Here is a 17653-nt window from a genome sequence, read left to right on the forward strand (position 1 = left end):
GATGGAGTTATAGCCCCTTGTATTACATGGTGCCTTCTCTGTTATTCTTACTGCATGCCACAGATTTATGACGGCTTTTAAGCCCCGCAGCATGTAAAGAAATATGATCTTAACAAAATATAGAAGAGACCAAAGGAGGTCAAAGTGTGGGAGCAGAACACTGTACGGTGATCCAGGATTTCCTTTTATTTACTGCTCGCACCTTTTCAATCTCAAGTGGATTTCGGCCATCTCAGGCAGCCCTGACCAGTGGCGGGGAGGAGTCTAATCTACCGAGGCGCTTCGCCACTAGCGGATGTCTTTTATTACGACTTAGCACACATAGGAAATCCAAAAATACCATTGGTGAATTAAATGAGTTTTAGACACAGAGTGCCAGAAAGACACATAGCACCAGGGTAGGTAAGAATCTCACATTCATCTGAACAAGTTTTCTATCTCATGCCATCTCTTACTGTGGCAACAACTTATGTTTTTCTAGGTCAGTGGTGTCCTGCAGAGCTCCTCAGCCTTCGGTGCTGAGGGAGAATAACCTGTGGTTGTCTTTCATGGAGAAGTGGAGCAAAAGCGATGCCAGATTTCTTTGATTTGATGGTGTGGTGAGGAAAGTAATACTGTAAGTAATTCTGCTTTATAACATTTTTTACATATATTCATCAATTATTGCAACACTGTAGTGCAGAGGAAAAATACAGACAGTGCCCTTGCCTTGCAGAGGGATAACATGACACCTTGCAGCACACGCGGGATGAGAGGAGCACAAGGGCAGAGCCACACTCACCTGTGGGACCACAGCCTGCATTAAGCATTCTACATCAAGATGCAAAGCAAAACAGCTGGCAAGAGGCAGGAAAGCTGTAATTACAGCCAACAAATTACTCCTGAGCCAACACCTTCTGCTGAGGCCCTGGTCTTGAAACATAAGCCAGGAACAGGAGCTTTTTCCCTCCTAGGTGAGTGCCATAGTCCCCTCCAGCTACAATATCGGTCCCTTCATTAATAAGACAAGCTCTGGTGTGCTCTCTTTCACTCAGATTTATTATCATTATTTCTCTATCTGAGGAAAGAAATTTGTCTCCCTTCTCATTACAGCTTAGGGCTATAGCAAGGCTCCCATGACGTGTCTTTTGGTGGAGGTTTTTTTTTGATGGTTTGTTTGGTTTTTTTAAAGCACCCAACAGTCCAAATAATAGTCCACCTGTGTTTCTAAGCTTCCAGAGCAACATACTCTCCAATTCTCCAGCTGCTTAGTGCTGGTCACACTGAAGCAAGGGAAGTAAAAACGGGCTGCGCCCTATATGCTCCTTGGTAATCTTGCAGGCCACTGGTCCACATCTGAAGCACCTTTTCTTTGGACATTTGGATTCTCTTGAGATGTAAGACAGACATCAGGACCGATGGACCCTGGGGTCCTCTGCAGATGAATTTTTTTACCTGAGTCCAGAGGTGACTCAAGTTTATAAAGTTAGCAGCACCTCTTTATTTTTCAACACAGGGTATCTTTAAAGACAAATAAACCAGTTATTGGAAAAGATTTGCAGGAGGTTTGTTACACTGCTCGGTTACCCACCACTGCAGCCGTTTCTTCCTCAGGTGTAGTTCCTCAAAGCCTGGGGCTTTGCCCTAGAAGGCTGCAGCTGTGGGTCTTCTCCTGAGATACGTGGTTTCCTCCAGAATGGCATCCAAAGAAGGGTGAGTGATGTAGCTTTGCCAGAAGGGGAGCTGCATGCCCCCCCACTGGCCTTGGGATCCTCGTGTTCCCCAGCTGTTTTTCAACTGATTACTGAATATCTCATACTTATGTTCTCACTGCATATGCTGTTTATCATGACATCAAAACCAGTGTCTTTTGGAAACATTAACACTACAGCACATGTTTAAGTGTAACATCTAAATCAATCAGTTCTTGTATATTTTGAATAAGCTGTATCACTGATAACGTGACATAATGACATATGGCAAGACCTCATACAATATGAACATGCTACCTCCTTTTTTTTTTTTTTTTTAATGTTGTTTTGATGACTTACCTCATCAGAAAGGTGAGCAGGGAACAACTGTGTCCTGCCTCATGCAGTAAGAGACCTAGGGAGTGGCAGATTCAAAATGATCAAAAAGAGATGCTGTTTCCCAAGCTGCTGTGGTTAACCAGTGGAGATCTTTTCTGTTGAGTGTACCATGGTGCCCTTTGGCAGCTCACAGAGCAGTAAGAGTGAGAAGCATACGTGGGTGACCACAGCAGATGTTAGCACTCCTGACTCACCTAAGGATGGATATCCTTGGAAGAACAGAGTCTAATTTTATGAAGGGACTTTTTTACTTAATTTTAAAAGTTGTGAAAGGCTTTTCTTGTGCTAGGAGCACTGGCTTGAAACAGTTTTGGCCAGAAGCTGCCACAATACTAAACTTGCTTTCATTTAGAAGGTTTTCTCTTTAATGTGCTTGCTTTGCAGTAGTGACTTGACTTGAAAAGACCATTGTGGAGATAAACAAATCAAGATAAATTTATTTATCTAAATTTATTATTTAAGATAAATCAAAGCTCCTGTATTTGTGTGGATCCCCCACTTTAGCCAGGGATAGACACCCAACTGAAAGCAGTCTTGAGTTGATAGCAGACTTTGCTAGGGGTAATTAGTTTGCTAGTTAGTAATTTTTGCATTACGTTTCACTACTTTTATCATATAATGAATTTGGCTTATGCAGGAGTCATGAAGATGTTCCTCAGATTCTGTTCCTCCTGTCAGGAGTCTCTTGCCCTTGCACTTGATTTGTGTGCTCAATTATGACCATTCCAGTGGGACATATAACTCTATTTACAATAGAATGAAAGTATAAAGTCATAGCTTAAACTGTATTGCACTTCTTGCTGGGCTGTGTTATGCATATTTAAATAAAGAAAGGTCAAAATGCTGCACCATCATAGAAAGGGACACATGGTGTCTTTATCTGTAGGACAGGGATAATACTGTATGCCTATATACCAAGACTTACTGCAAGTTTAAGGGCACAAAACCTGAAGTTTTTATTTAGCATGGCTAGGATATGTTGTAACAGCTGTCAGATGCTGAATGACTCTCAAACAGTAGCTGAGGGAACTGAACCTTTTACACTTGTCACTTCACGCTTAATGGTTACAGGTGAACACAGCCTCTTTTTTCCTGTGCAACCAAAAACTCAAATATAGACCACACTGCTGAAAAAGAAATAACAGAAATTACTGATCAGCTCTAAACTCTGAAAACAGTCATTCTTCTTTTGGTGGCAAATCTAAATCCAGATTCTATATGTGGAAAACCCCCAAAAATCCTAAATATAGCTTTAGTTTTCTACTTCATAGCTACAAGCAGAACATACCCATGAATCAATAACGAGGGCCTGTAAACACTCTTCTGGCTCTATAGCATGCTTAATCTCAACAAGGGGCTGTAGTAAACCACAATTCCCTAGCTGCAATAAATGCCGCAGACTCCAGAGCCAAGCAAAAAGTTTAATTAAAAGCAAATTGATATATATAAATCTGCTGATGCAATCTCTCACTCTTGCATCTGAAATATATATAGGCCTCTTCCTGGAGACACTGGATGATTTAGACTTCAATTTCACTTAAGAAGCCTTTCAACTGATAGTATCCAGCAAGTGCCTGTGCACATGCTACATAAAAACTTTCTGTTAACTCAATGCATTGATCTCCCATTGCTTTACATGCCTAGTGTATCAGTTGTTATTTGCCTAATTTAAGAGCCTCGGCAACATTTTCCTGTGCTCTATATAGCCAGACATCACTGAACTTTTAGGAGGAACTAAATTTGGCACTTAATGGGTATGACAGCACTAGTGCAAAAGATTATATTTTGGCTTTAAGTAACCTTGGCCACTTCGAGGAGATGTCGCACTGATGCTTTAGCGCCAGACAAGCTCTGCTCATGTTAGCAATGTTTGACAAGCTGTTTTATAAACATTTAGTGAAATGCAGTTTCTTGTTGATTTGTGTCCTAAGTCTACCCTAGCACTACACACTTAATGCTGAGCTCAGTCCTTCTCCCCCTGTACCCCCGTGCACTGTGGGTGTTTGCTGGAGATGACACTGTAAGCCCTGTAGTTGATTCACAGGGAAGTCTGGGTTAGATGGTACCTCTGGAGATCATGTGGTCCAAACTGTGATTGAAAGCAGCACCTTAGATTAGGTTATCCAGGGCATTATCAAGCAAAGTCTTGAATATTTCCATCAAGAAATGTCCCACCACTTCTCTGGGAAGCCTACTGCAATGCTTAATAGTTCTCTGGCTGAAGAATTCATTTTTTCTTATATCCAGAAGGCATTTCCCCTAAAGCAACTTGTGCCCATGGCCTACTTTTTGAAAAGAGTATCTCCATCTTCTCTACAACTACATTCTTTGGATGTTAAAGACACTAACTAGATCCGTCCTGAACCTTTTCTTCTCTAGGCTGAGGAAAGCCATTTCCTTTAGCCTTTCTTCATATGCCAGCTTTTCTAGTCCTCTAAACTTGGTGGCCCTCCAATGGACCCTCTTCAGTCTTTCAGCATCTTTCAGTGTCTTTCAGTGTCTTCAGCTGGGAGGCCAAAAGTAGACATTAAATTCCAGGTGTAGCCTCACAAGTGCTGGGTGGAGTTACGTATACATTGGCCTGCCTAATTAGCACATTCATGCAGACACTGGCAGTTTGCGTGACTTTGGACCAACAATATTTTGATGCTGATTTTTCTGAACCTGGAAAAGGAGGAGAATCATGACTGTTATGGGACTTGGGAATAATACAAGGCTTAGTTGGGTTTGCTTTCTCAGAAAATAAAAATACTTTTTCCTCAGAAAATAAACCTATGTAAAGTATATGTGACATTAATGAGTTGTGGCATAAAATATATTAAACCAATACTCAAAAGGCAAGACAGCTTCTGACAAAAAAATGAAATACACAGTTCTAACTAGCTCTCAAAAGTTAGAGGTCATGTATATTGAAGACCAAATCACAACGCCTTATTTCTTGGAGCAAAAATTAATCTGTTCATCTCATTTTATTTATAGTAGTCTTTGTTGATTTACTGTGAAAAAAAAAAAACCATATGGTGTTTTGGCTGTTGTGCACTCCATTGATGCATTGCTAAATGAGAGTGAACTATGGAATCTTCATAGCCAAAACTTTTCTTGCATTCTTGAGAAAACACAGTAATGTATCTGTTGCCAGTGTGTACCCAGCTAGATCAATAAAGATAAATCTTGCATTCATGTGTTGGAAGATTTCCAGAAGATTATTGAATTAAAGATATCCTAATCAGCTATTGTCAAATCAAAAGAGACAACAGCATTTTGTATTAAGGTGAGTCTTTGAAAACAAACAAAAAAAACCACCACAAAACAAAACCACTAGGATATCTGTTCATTAACTGAAGCTCTGTTTACTGCAGTAGTGATCACACAAATAAAAGCAAACAAAGATACAGTCTACAGTTAAAAGATTTATATTTACCTGTGCTTCAGATTTCTTTTCATATAGAATACTGAAATTCCAAATGTGTGGAATAAAAGAAAAAAAGATTTCATCTTAAAACATCTAAAACTCATCTTGGAAATACAGAACTAATTTCTTTCTGTACCAAGAATTTCAGAACCGTAGATTAACCCACTCCTGTTGCAAGGTACTAATAGAAAGATGAGACATAAAAAAACAAACAAACAACCACAAACCAAAGCAAAACAAAAAAGACCTGAATAGCAGTTATTTCATCAAAACATAGGCCTAAAAGCATATTCTGTCTTTTTCATCTTACTTATTTTGCCTGTTTCATCTTATTCATGGCAGTTGTCCTACCAGGAGCAGGATGACATGGAGAGTGAAGCAGAGGGAAATGAGTTCAAATCATATAATAAGAAATTCCAATATTCAAAGCATAGCAATATGCTATAAAATACAAAATTTAATGGAAAATTTTGGGAGAAAATTCTACTGTCTCTTCTTACATTCCTTCTGATTGAATGATAGAGTAAATGTACTAAAGTCCTTGTTTATTTTTAAGTTTGCATTATCTAACATAGACTAACTACATATCAGGAGTTCCTGAAGAGCAGAATAACATCTGGATATGTACTTGTTTGTGTTTGTAATTAATATGCCCTGGATTAATGTGGATCTGGTATTTGTAATTAATGCCCTGAAATGTGTCCAGCCTGATGCTAACTCAGATATTTAGTGGCTTAAAGTACTGTAAGCCAAGATAAGGTTGAGAGCCAAAATGATGATACTTGTCCATTTTCTCCTAAGGGAGGAAGGAATCCTGAAAGTGGAAAATCAGAAGCAGGAAAAAGGGGCGATGTAGGGAGTGACTCAACAGGTGACAGAAACACAACTGAGATTACGTATGTGCAGGAGGAAGGGACGATGTAGGGAGTGACTCAACAGGTGACAAAAACGCAACTGAGATTGTGTATGTGCAACATGATCAGGTTGGAAAAATAATTAATTGAGCTGGGAGGATGGCAAAATGAACCTGTAGTGGAAGAAGTTGGCTTAGTCAGGAAATAGAAATCTGATGCTGGAAGGGAGTCTGAAGCTGAACCTGGTCAGTCTGATGTGAGTTTTTCAAAATAAAAATTTTTGCAGCTCAACAGGCCATCATCTAGTGAACAGAGTGTACGTTATCTTAAAATAACTTTATTTGAATTGGTCTTCAAACTGAGAGTGTCTCAAAAAATGTCTGAACTCTCAAGTGTGTGAGATTCTGCAAGCCAAGCGAGAGCCAGAAGATCTCCTGCAATTCAATATTTAGCAGCTGTTGAAGCTTTTAAGTTCCTAATGTGCAAGAGGGAGTCATGGAAAAAAGAGTCAGGGGAAAAGAGACTTGTAGGTGTAAATGTCCACTGAAGATTGAAGTACGTACAGGGGAACGGGCAGAGAGGACTGGGAGAGACACACAGAAGCTGCTGAGAGAGATGTTTCAACACTTCTTAAACTGTCAGTGTGTGTATTAAAGATGGCAAGGATTAAAAATGAAATACTGGATTAATGTTAACACATTAAGTCAAAATAAAATGGATCTGAAGAGAGGCTGGAGAAAGATCAGACTGGGGCTTCAATGGTCACAGCAGGGAGTGGAAGTATTATATCTATAGATGGCATCAGAAATACAAAACTTTGGATTTTTGGACTTTGACTTCCAAACATTGGGAATCTAGGTTAGAGCTTCAGCTGCTAGACTCAGATATCTGAGATTCTGGGAAATGCACATGAAGCTCCTGGCAAAAGACAGAAACTGAGACACCTAAAATATTAGGAAATCTTATTTAATAAAATCTGTAAAGAAGCAGTAGAAATTATAAAGAAAAGCACTGGAACTTTAGTTATGGCTTACAAACCCCCAATATAAATCTGTCTTAACATCTTCCTTCCTCCCTTTGTACTTATTTACCCTGTTTTCCATGTACAATAGTGCTCTTATACAAAGCTTCAAAGCTTTTGCAGCAAGTATTACTGACTTAATATAAAACTGCTCTTTGAAAGAAGAGTTGCTTTCCCTTTTGGCACTTCTAAATATTTCTGTTTCAACTTTGTGTTCCTTTCCACCAAAAATCTGAGTTGCAGAACTGCTTCCTTCAGTCCCCGATGGAGACCTATTTGTATTGGCTTTGATGTAAGCAGTAAGCTGCTTGCTTTAATTTTAACTTTTCAGGGGAAGAGTTTATTCACAAATGAATTACACAGCATGAAATCTTAAAAGCTGCAGTTAGATGCTCACGGAAAAAATGCATAATGAGTTTGGTTGGGAAAAATGTTACAGAAGTGATGTTCTTGTCTAAAAAGACAATGTGTTTTCATGAAGAGAGAGTGGGCAAGATGGAAAAGACAGGCTTCAACACCAACAAGTAAGGGGCTGTGGAGTGACATTCAGCGTGCCTGTTAGGTGAACTTTATGTGCAGACTGGAATGAGAAGTGCTGTACAGGGAGAACAAAAATTCCTGATTTCTAAATAACACATCCAGAACATAGCCTGCTGAACTGGCCACCTTGATTTTGGGATGTTTAGCAATGCTCTGTGTGGTAGCATGATACTGAATAACTTGTAAGCATTATGGTTAATTTTTGTCATACCTTTTAAATCTCTGTGGTCATTTGCATACTGGCAGTGTGCATCATATTTTAGAGTGATAATAAATTGCTATGCTTGAGGCTGGGTAGCTCCTACACTAGTGTGTCTTTGATCCTTCGGAAGCCACAAACCTCACCAAAATTGTAGATATCACAGCTCCTTTCATCCATTTTGTTTATTGAGAGCTGAAGTAGTAGATGCTACCATGATAGCTGCAAATCAGCATGGCAGTACTGGGGTAGGTTGTAAGCTGGAGCCTCAAAAATAGACCTCCTGACTCTGAAAGCAGATGTGGGAGCCAGGTCCTTGTTTTGATGGAGTTGAGTGTGTCCAATAGAAAACCAGAAGCAGAAATGCAAGCAGAGAAGTGTTTTGGGGAAAACAGCATTCTGAGTACATTCTTTGTAAATACATGGGATTACATATATATATATATATAAAATAAGCACAGGTTGTATCTTTATCAGTTATTCTTCCCCATGGAAATAACATGCAAGATTTTGGAAAGCTGATTAACAGCTGGGGCTAAAGAGAATAAACTCTGACAGTCTAACAAAAATCAAAAAGACTAAAACAATAAAAGTAAGAGCTGGATGTTTTCTAAAAATATCTAAGGTAATAGCTGGTTGCTTCCCAAGATGAGTTTATGTGTGACATAGAACCTTTGGGGCAGCTACACAGTGCTGGGCAAATTAGGAAGCCCAGCTGCAATGCTGGCCGTTCAGAAAGACAAGGTGGATAGAGAAAGCATCCAGCCAGCTGGCTGCCACTGAACAGAAAATGTCCCAAGTATGGAAGATCAAAAACACTGAACTGCTTTGGCTCATACCAGCAGAGATAAACTGCAGCAGCAAAGAACTTGCAAAGGGAAATTAGAATATTGTCAAGAAATTAAAAGCTGTCAAGATTCCTTGATGTGGAGCCATGGGTCCTTCCAATATTTCGCATTTTCTTTTACTTTGGATACAGATACTAGAATTTACAGACCCAAAAATGAGTGTCATAAGACTGAGCGAAAGCTTATTACTATAAAATAATAGTATTTATTATTACTATTATTATTTATTTGTATTTATACATTTATATTCTGTATATTTATAAAAATAAAATATAATTTTATTATATTACTATAAAATAATAGAAAACTATAAAAAGTTTTCTAGGGACACAGCATCAGCCAAGACTGTAGAACTCTTCTGCTCTCTTGGTTTGGGAACAATAAACTAGAATAGGCCTAAAACATACAGAGCTGGGGTGAGGATAGGAAGGATGGAAGCAGTTGCTTTACTTCCAGATAACTAGAAAAGGAAAATATTAGCTGTGGAGGAGAATGTCTTATTCAGCACATAGGTAAAAACTTTCCCTGAAGTTACAGTCCCTGCCTCACTATCAGCCAGATCTTCTCCATAAAGGAGAACTCACCAGCAGTCTGAGTACTGCAGGTGTATGAAAAAGTCACCAATTTTATAGTGCGTGATTATTTCAAAATTGTTCCATAAATTCATTGTAATTAAACTCATCAGTGCTCTAAATGCCTGGGATGAGTAGGAGTACCGACGCCAGATAAAATCCAAGAAGGATGGAGACATTGCATTCCCATGCTTGCAAAACCCAGCCCCAACCCACCAGGTAGTGGCAAGAGAAGCTTCTGTGGCTGGTCACCACATACAAATCTTTTTACTCTTTCTTACAGGGTGTAGAGCAACAGGTATTAGGTTTCATTAGGGGCATTTATGAAGAGAAATCACATTAGGCCTGAATATAACAATGAAAAAATGGGATAACGTCTCCATGGGTTTCAAGAAAAATTGAAAGAAAGTACAATTTATGGAATCAGCAATAACATGTCAGCTTTTTCTGGGAGGGCTGCAAAGACATGTAAAACACAGATGCAAACAAGGACAGTGTAGTAAATTTGCTTGTTAACAAAGCAACACAAGATAAGAAAACGAGAGCTTGATGTGGTGCAAGGAGGGAAATTTGACTGTAAGTGCAGTAAGAATGAGTCTCTCAAATTGTGGTGGGTTATTTTTGGCCGGGTGGAAGCTATGCTTGGAGGAGGTTCTCAGAAGTGACTAAGTCAAAGCACTGGGAAATCAGTCTGTTAGAAAAAAAAATCTTGATTTCTGATTACAGAAGAGGGTTAGTAATCTATTGCAATGGGCTACAGTGGGGGAGAAAGCCACATATGTGCCCGGAATCAGCCTTCAGAAGAGCACACAGGCTGCAAGGAGGGATGGGTTTCTGCCGGAGGAGCCACCGCCATGCTCCAGGCGAGGCACGAGGGGATGGGTGGCTGTTCACCAGGCTGCACCAGGAGAAACCTGTGGTGTGAGCACCTGGCAGAAGGGCTGCCTAACTCTCGGTCCCATTTAGGATTTTGAGGACTTCAGTGAGGCATAGGTATGATGCCAACCACAGGCTGGACAAGCACATGTGTATGCACTTTACCCACCTTGCAGATGTTTGGGTCTGACAGTGACAGGAGCATTCAAAACCCTCTGGACCCATGGCCCTCAGCCAATGCTGTCACCTCTGTGTGCCACGTCACCTCTCTTTCTACACCCTGGGAAAAAAAAAAAAAAAAGAACCATATACACCTGCAGCTGCAAGAGTTTCTCAATGTTACACTGCCAGCTACACACAAGGACCATCCTCACCCACCATAAATTATGCCCCAACTAATACAAGTATTTGTTAATCTAGGGCCCTTTTAAAGCTGCGTTACAGCTTTACCTGTAATTCTCATTAGGCAACACTGGAGCTCGTATCTTCAGTAACATCTAAACCAGTCATTTTTCTGCAACATCTGTGTTCAGCTGGAGGAGGAGGGAGGGAGTCGTGCGGTCTTGCTGACAGAACCATGCAGCTAAAACACATTTCTGCCTTTTAAAGTTAGACAAATGACAGTCCTCTGCCAGCCCATGACCTCTGGATTGGTGAGTACGGACTTTGTCATGTGGAGCAGTCAGCTACAAATTAATAGAGAAAAAAATATTTTTTTTGTCCTGTGAACCACGTTAGCCACAGAATTACACCATTATTTCTTTCTTCATCTACTTTTCAGTTCCAGTTCAGCTCTGCCTCAGTGTAATCCCAGCTAGGCTGAATAGGAATTTCAGCTGAAGCAAAATCTCTGCTGGTTCAATGCCCCTTTCTTGTTGTGATGCATGTGTTATCTAGGAATCAGAACGCGATTAAGATTGATGAGTAAGAAGATTATTTTTTTTACTTTTTGTGACTCGTAGTTGTATCTGTTCCAACCTTTAAGGCTTTGTGGCTTTTGGAGCAAGAATGAGGGATGACCACAATATGTGTTCTACATAAGCAAGATATGACATAAGAAAGACACTAAACAACTCCTGCAAGCACCACTTACAAATGCGGGAGACACATATTACCAATATCAGAGGTGAAACAAGAGTAGATGCTATCAACTTTGGGTGTTTTGAAGCCAAGACGCTCCAATCCATACTGAAACTCTGACTCAAACCTCCCTCTATGGAGGTCAGAATTCATTTTGAAATTCCAGGATGAGATAAACCCCAATTTCAACTTACAAAAAATAAATTTAATTTTTCAGCCATCATCCTGTCACGTCAACAAAACTGGGAATGAATTATCAATTACTGGAACATGTAGTGAAGTGTCTTTTTAACTGGAAGAGGCCAACTTGTGTTTGCCCCAGGATCATTACACAACTTTGCAGCACTTGACCATATATGATATGAACACTGAATTTCTAAATAATATAGTTTCAAAGTGCTTGCCTTTCATATGCTGTTTTGCTGCAAGATAAAATGAACTGTAATATTGATTTCCTCTCAACTGTCTCTCAATTGCCCACATATAGATATACACATATGTACATATATACATAGTGAAGCATTGTATTGCTCCATAATGAAATGCCTGTTGTAACAACCAGGTCTACAGCAGAGAATCTCTTCCCCATAGCATTTCTTGACATTTAACTCTACTTGCAAAGCTAGTGAATAAATTCTCACAAAAATACTGTGGTGAAAAGGTAGGTATTATTACTACTGTTATTGATATGTTCTTTCTTACACAGTGAAACAAGGCAGAAAGAATTCAGCTAATTGACCTGTATTAAAGGTGTTACAGCATAGACAGATCCGACCTAAAATTCTCCATTCTTCCCCTCTCCTCCATCTGTTGGACCTTGAAACCTTTCTGCATATAGTAATTTTTAGCAAAACTATGATTTCCTACTGTCATCTGACTTCTGGGTTGCTTATACTATTAACACAGCAAGCATCTGGGTGGACAGAGAGACAAATAGCCAATGGTGCCACAATATTTTTGGTGTAAATCATTAGCTGGAGTATTGCTGTTACGTTGGAAGGACTGCAGAGTATTTTGGACTTAGGTAAGTTACAACCGTGAACTTTGTGTGCCAACTAAAACAGCACAAAAATATATTCCCTCCGTGCCTAGCAGTTGCAAGGCTTTCACAAGAGAAAACACAGTGATCTAACTATAAATAGCAACTTAACTAAAATTAGCTAGAACTGGCAGGCTCTCGTCTATGAATGGGAGCACTGTTAATATGCTCATCAGGTACTGGAAGGGCTCCAAACCTGACAAGGCATGCTACGGTGCAAACTTTCTGTGCCTGGAAAAATGAGCAGAAATGGCTGAATGAATAGGGCTAGGGATGTTTTCATAACTGGATAATAATGTCAGAGACTGCCTGACGATGCTGATTAAATTTAAAGAGTACTGCAAGAAGGGATAGTTCTCTGTATTCCTAATTGCATTGCTTTGTTTATGCTAACAGAAAATGCCATTAAATCTAACAAATAAAGAAATCTGGGAAATCATTTAGGGGAAAATTAATGCTGAAATACTCAGTAAAGTTAAACCAAGCTGGGTAACTGTGATTTAAAGTATATAGCTGCTTTTGGATGTTTTCATTCAGAAATGGTTAAGGCATACACCCTTAAATGATGAAGTTACTGAACAGCGAATAAAAGTATGAGCTGCTGGTACACTGAGTACTCGGTACTAATCTGCTGCATGTTTCCCTGCTATGGAAACACCAAAAATGCTATTTGGCTTTCTCCAGTTCAAAACAGACCCTATAGCATAGAAAGGGCCATTATGGGCACCAGTAGAGAAACTTCAACTGCACAGATGATAGGTGCTGACCTTCTTTCTACACGTAGCACCACTGAAATAAAATCACTTCTGCACCTGCTATCAATCAGCCTACACTTCCATATATAGCTTTTTTTCCCCCCTAAAAAAATTAAGTTACCTCATACAAAGGCACATTGAGGGCATGCTGTATTTCCACAAGGGAAGTCAGAGCAAAGTAGCTGATGAATTGTGAATTTACGCTGAGCTTATTGTACAGTGTCTCTCCCGTGTTGATAAGCCATTAGTTCACTTCAGTTTAATTCACTTTGAGTGTGAATTAAGTTAATTATGGCCAGCTGATTCCTAAATGAGTGTCCATGGAGAAATTACATATGCTTGAGTTATATTCACTTTAAATTCACATCTTTTTTTTGTTAATTCACTTTGACATCTTGTGTAGGACAAGCCATTGGGTTATCTTGGGCTCATGCCAAAGCACCTTGAAGATAAGGAAGGAGATTTTGAACTAGAAAAATCTGATTCTCAGAGGCTTCTAGATAAAAAATATTACAGAAATTTTTCTATTAAATAGAAAATATATAAATGGCCTAAGCATAAAAGGATGTGTAAACAGAACTATGATAATTTAATGCTTTTTAATGAGAAACATTAAAATTAAACAATGTAGTACATGGTCTCTGCCCTTCTCAAATCAGCGCTTGTCAGCCATAAGGAAAACACAAATTTACCCCTACTATGTCCCAAGTAATCTGATCATTTAAATGGGCTAAAATATTTGCTATCACAGCTGGTTTTACAGAAATCATATCTTCATATAGCTGTATCAACTTGTTCTTAATGTACAAAATTGTTTGACTAGTACATCATTTCATTTTCATTCTGTCCTCAGGAAATAAATGGAAGTTATTCTAACTCCAACTCAAAAAACAACGAACCTTTGAAACAGCTATTGCTCCACACCTCCTGCAGATTTGCCACCATCCCGTTAAAAAGACTGTATCAGTGGTCTGAAGGCTTCACAAAGCTGTAATGAAAAGTAAGTTTAACCTTAGCATGCAGATAATGTCTTTGGCTTAGGCGAAAGTTTGTGTAAACCAGCACTTTGAAATATAATCCTCGGGAGGTTAAAAACAAGGCTGTTGTTTCTCATGGAGGGGATTTAATATTTGGATTAACCACTTGATTAGAAAGGTTATGACCTTTGTTTACGGAATAGCTTCTGTATTTTTAGCCCAATAGGAATGAAAGCTTTGATGTACAGAGTGCTGATAGTGAAGTATGTATTTTTGCTGGGGAAATGTTATATGTCAGTTGAGGAGAAGAAATGAAGTCTAATGAGGATCCAAATGTGCTTGTTGAATAACCATGTGTGCATGGAGGGGAAACAAAGCAACAAACTTACCAAAAAATTCCTATATGAAGATATAAAATCTGTTAGAATATTGCTATATTTCTTTTAGAAAACCTCTTTTTGGAAGACCATACCCACACACACACATCTCAAACACAGAAATGAACCCTCAGGATTCAATAAAAGTTTCAGAAACAAAAATAGCTTGGATTCTGAACTGGAATCTTGATAGAAAAGATAACTAAATAGAAACTAAAAAAGCAATTGATGAAAGTTCAGACCCCACTTCACCATTCCAGCTTACTTTATAACCACATTTTTTGCTCCTTTCCAGCTCCCTCGCTTCTTCCACGAGGCAGGCTGTACAGTTACCGGTGAGATAGCTGCCACTAGAGGTCAGGTGTTCAACATTCTCTTCGGCGTCATTAATAACCGTCGGGGTTACACAGTTTGAACATAACGTCACTGCAGACCTCCTCGAATTATTCTCTTCCTTATGCATTTATATGTAGCAAAGCTGAATTGTGAATTGTGAATTTACACTGAAGCTACAGTTTGCGCGTCAGTGATGGTGGTGAAAACAGTTGTTAGATGCAGTACTTGTGCTTTTTTAATTGTGTACAGCAGGTTTTTACAGTAATTTGTAGCAGCCCAAAGCAGATGAATATACTTCTCATTTGGTGATGGATAGTCCTGTCCCTTGCATTTAGACTGGGTTCTGGTAGGTGAACAGTGTGATGATGAGGACCTAGCAATGTAGACCCTACAGTCTGACTTAAATCAAAATTGCCAGAGGGATATTAGGTTCAAAGAAAACAAGTCCTCAAAAATTATGTAAAAATTGGCAACTGAATAGTCAAAAGCAACATAGATTAGTGTCTGCCTAGTGATGTGGTCTCTTACTACTGCAAAAGCCAGTAGCCAGCTGAGCAGGCAGCACAAGCATAGGAAAAAATCAGCTACTTTGCCCCAAAATGAGGGATGCTGAGGTACCATTCAGTATAAGGCTGAAAACAAAGGACACAGAGCTAAAGGAACAAGGGGAGTGGAGATGACCAGCTGATGTTCCCATCACACAAAATGCATGGGAAATCAGGCTTTCTTTGTTTTCCAGCACACATACCATGTGTGTATATATAGAAATAGTTCTACTAAAGTAAGTCCTTAATTTTTCCGGCTTGCTTCCAACCTCTTTATTAACTACACAATCAGTAATACTACCTTGTTCAAAAATATGAAGAATGTAAGAAGTTTATTGGGTTTGATCTTTCCCAATGAATACAGTGACTGTTCATACAGCCTAACATGAATAGAACAATCATTCCAGGTCTAAATATAGAATCTTATCACAAGTCATGAATACTTACATATTTTTATACAGGATCATAGCACAATGATTTGCTGAGCAAGTCTCGGAAGTGCCTAAGGAAAATGAAGAACTTGATTTGTTAAAATAAGACGATATTTACATCAATTGACCAAAGCAGCACAAGGCGGTGACATCACCGTGACTGGCCGGCTCTGCAGAACCCCACCTCTGCTGTTGCATTCCCAACACCACCACTCCATAGGAATACTCATTAAATGGCCTTATGGAAGTGCCATTATAGGCCAATGGCCTGCGATAGCCTGTGCGACGGGTATTTAGTAAGCAGCCTTACAGTGACTTGAAAACACATACAGACTACATCCAACCGATTAATGGTGTTTCTTAAAGGACCAAAACATCTCAGCAAAACGAAAGAAACTCCCCACTAAGCCTTCTTTTTTGTGAAACTATTGTCCTGACATGCCCCTGTTCCACAGGTCTAAGCAAAAGCAGGTTTTTCTGCTTTTTATAGAAGAGATAAATAAAATCATCTTAGCTATCCTTCCTCTGTTAAATAAAAGAGTTGGGTTCAATATTTTGTCAGAAAACATTTTGTGGTTAAAAAAAGAGCTCTAGGCTATCTGGATGCAGCCTTTTGGATGTGCGCTAATCAGCCCCAAGCATCACTGCCATTCCAGCACTTTAAAATTCTGGTTTTGCTAGCTTTTCACTGGAGACACTTTTCCCCAGAAAAAAATTGGAGATAATCCAGCTTCTCTGTAAAATGTATTCCACCTGATATGCAGAATATCTCATGTAAACTGCACAGAGATGATCTTCAAAGCTTACTCTTTCCTTCACTACCTCTTTCAGAATGCAGTAAATTCTCTTACAAAGATTTCTGTGACAGGAACAGCAATCATTATATATGTCCCAGAGCACAGTCTTTTGTTTGTTGTCATCACTGTGTTTTTAAAATATTTTCCAGGTGTGTTTGAAATACATAATTTGAATTTGTAATTTAGTCTGTACCTCTGTGCAAAATTGCAGAACACCTTCGGCGCAATGTTTTAGAACCCTGACAGGTTGAGGGGTGGTATAAATTTCACCACTGAAAAATGTAAACCATACAGACTCTGAATTTCAGAGAGATTCAACTTTATGATCAATTAGATAAACACAATTATTGATCAAACAGAGACCTTTCAGAGGGCCTTACTCTCTTCCTAAGGCAGTTACCCCCTTCTCTTTCCTAGACTTTCTCCTGATTTGTGTTCTTTTTTGATTAAAGGAGAATCAAGCTCCAGATCAATGAAAGACATATTGAAATTACTGTGGAAAGCCATAGGCCAGAAATTAAACCAAACCTTTATCGTTTTCAAGACTATAATTCCAAAAATTGCACTTCTCAGAAGTGCAGGCCACTTCAGAATCTACTTGTAAACGCATCAGAAACATGTATACTTTTAACAACCTTCATCACAGCACTTGCCTAACCTCAGGGCTGCTCTAGAGCTCGGGGGGGCTCTGTAATACATTGTTCAGGTGATCGTTAAAAGGTGAACCTGTCGTTGCGCCGTTAGCCATGGTGACACAAGGGAACATACAGAAGTAGAAGTCCATTCCTCTTGATGGCTCAAATCTCTTCTAAGTTACCTGATTATATTTTAAAACTGGCTTTTCACTTGGTGGAAGGATTCCTGTAACTTCACTAGTGTTTACAGCGAGGAAAAAAGCATTCTAAGAGCAAAAATATAAGGCCCA

The 17653-nt window shown here is 39.2% G+C and overlaps 1 long non-coding RNA gene across 2 annotated transcripts in view; it reads right to left on the reverse strand.

Moving 5' to 3' along the window:
• Positions 1-2453: 2453 nt before the first annotated feature.
• LOC130150585 (uncharacterized) overlaps positions 2454-17653 on the reverse strand; it is a 29847-nt gene continuing 14647 nt past the window's right edge. Inside the window, exons 1-3 of one of the 2 annotated variants that reach the window (XR_008822287.1) lie at positions 10842-11395; positions 10561-10671; positions 2454-4733 (exon numbers count right to left, since the gene is read on the reverse strand). This is a non-coding gene — a long non-coding RNA (uncharacterized LOC130150585). Of the gene's footprint in view, positions 4734-10560; positions 10672-10841; positions 11396-17653 lie in introns of those variants that run through there. The other variant, XR_008822286.1, reaches the window with a different exon arrangement.

This window comes from Falco biarmicus, chromosome 5 (genome assembly GCF_023638135.1).
Source record: "Falco biarmicus isolate bFalBia1 chromosome 5, bFalBia1.pri, whole genome shotgun sequence".
In the NCBI taxonomy this organism is placed as follows: domain Eukaryota; kingdom Metazoa; phylum Chordata; class Aves; order Falconiformes; family Falconidae; genus Falco; species Falco biarmicus.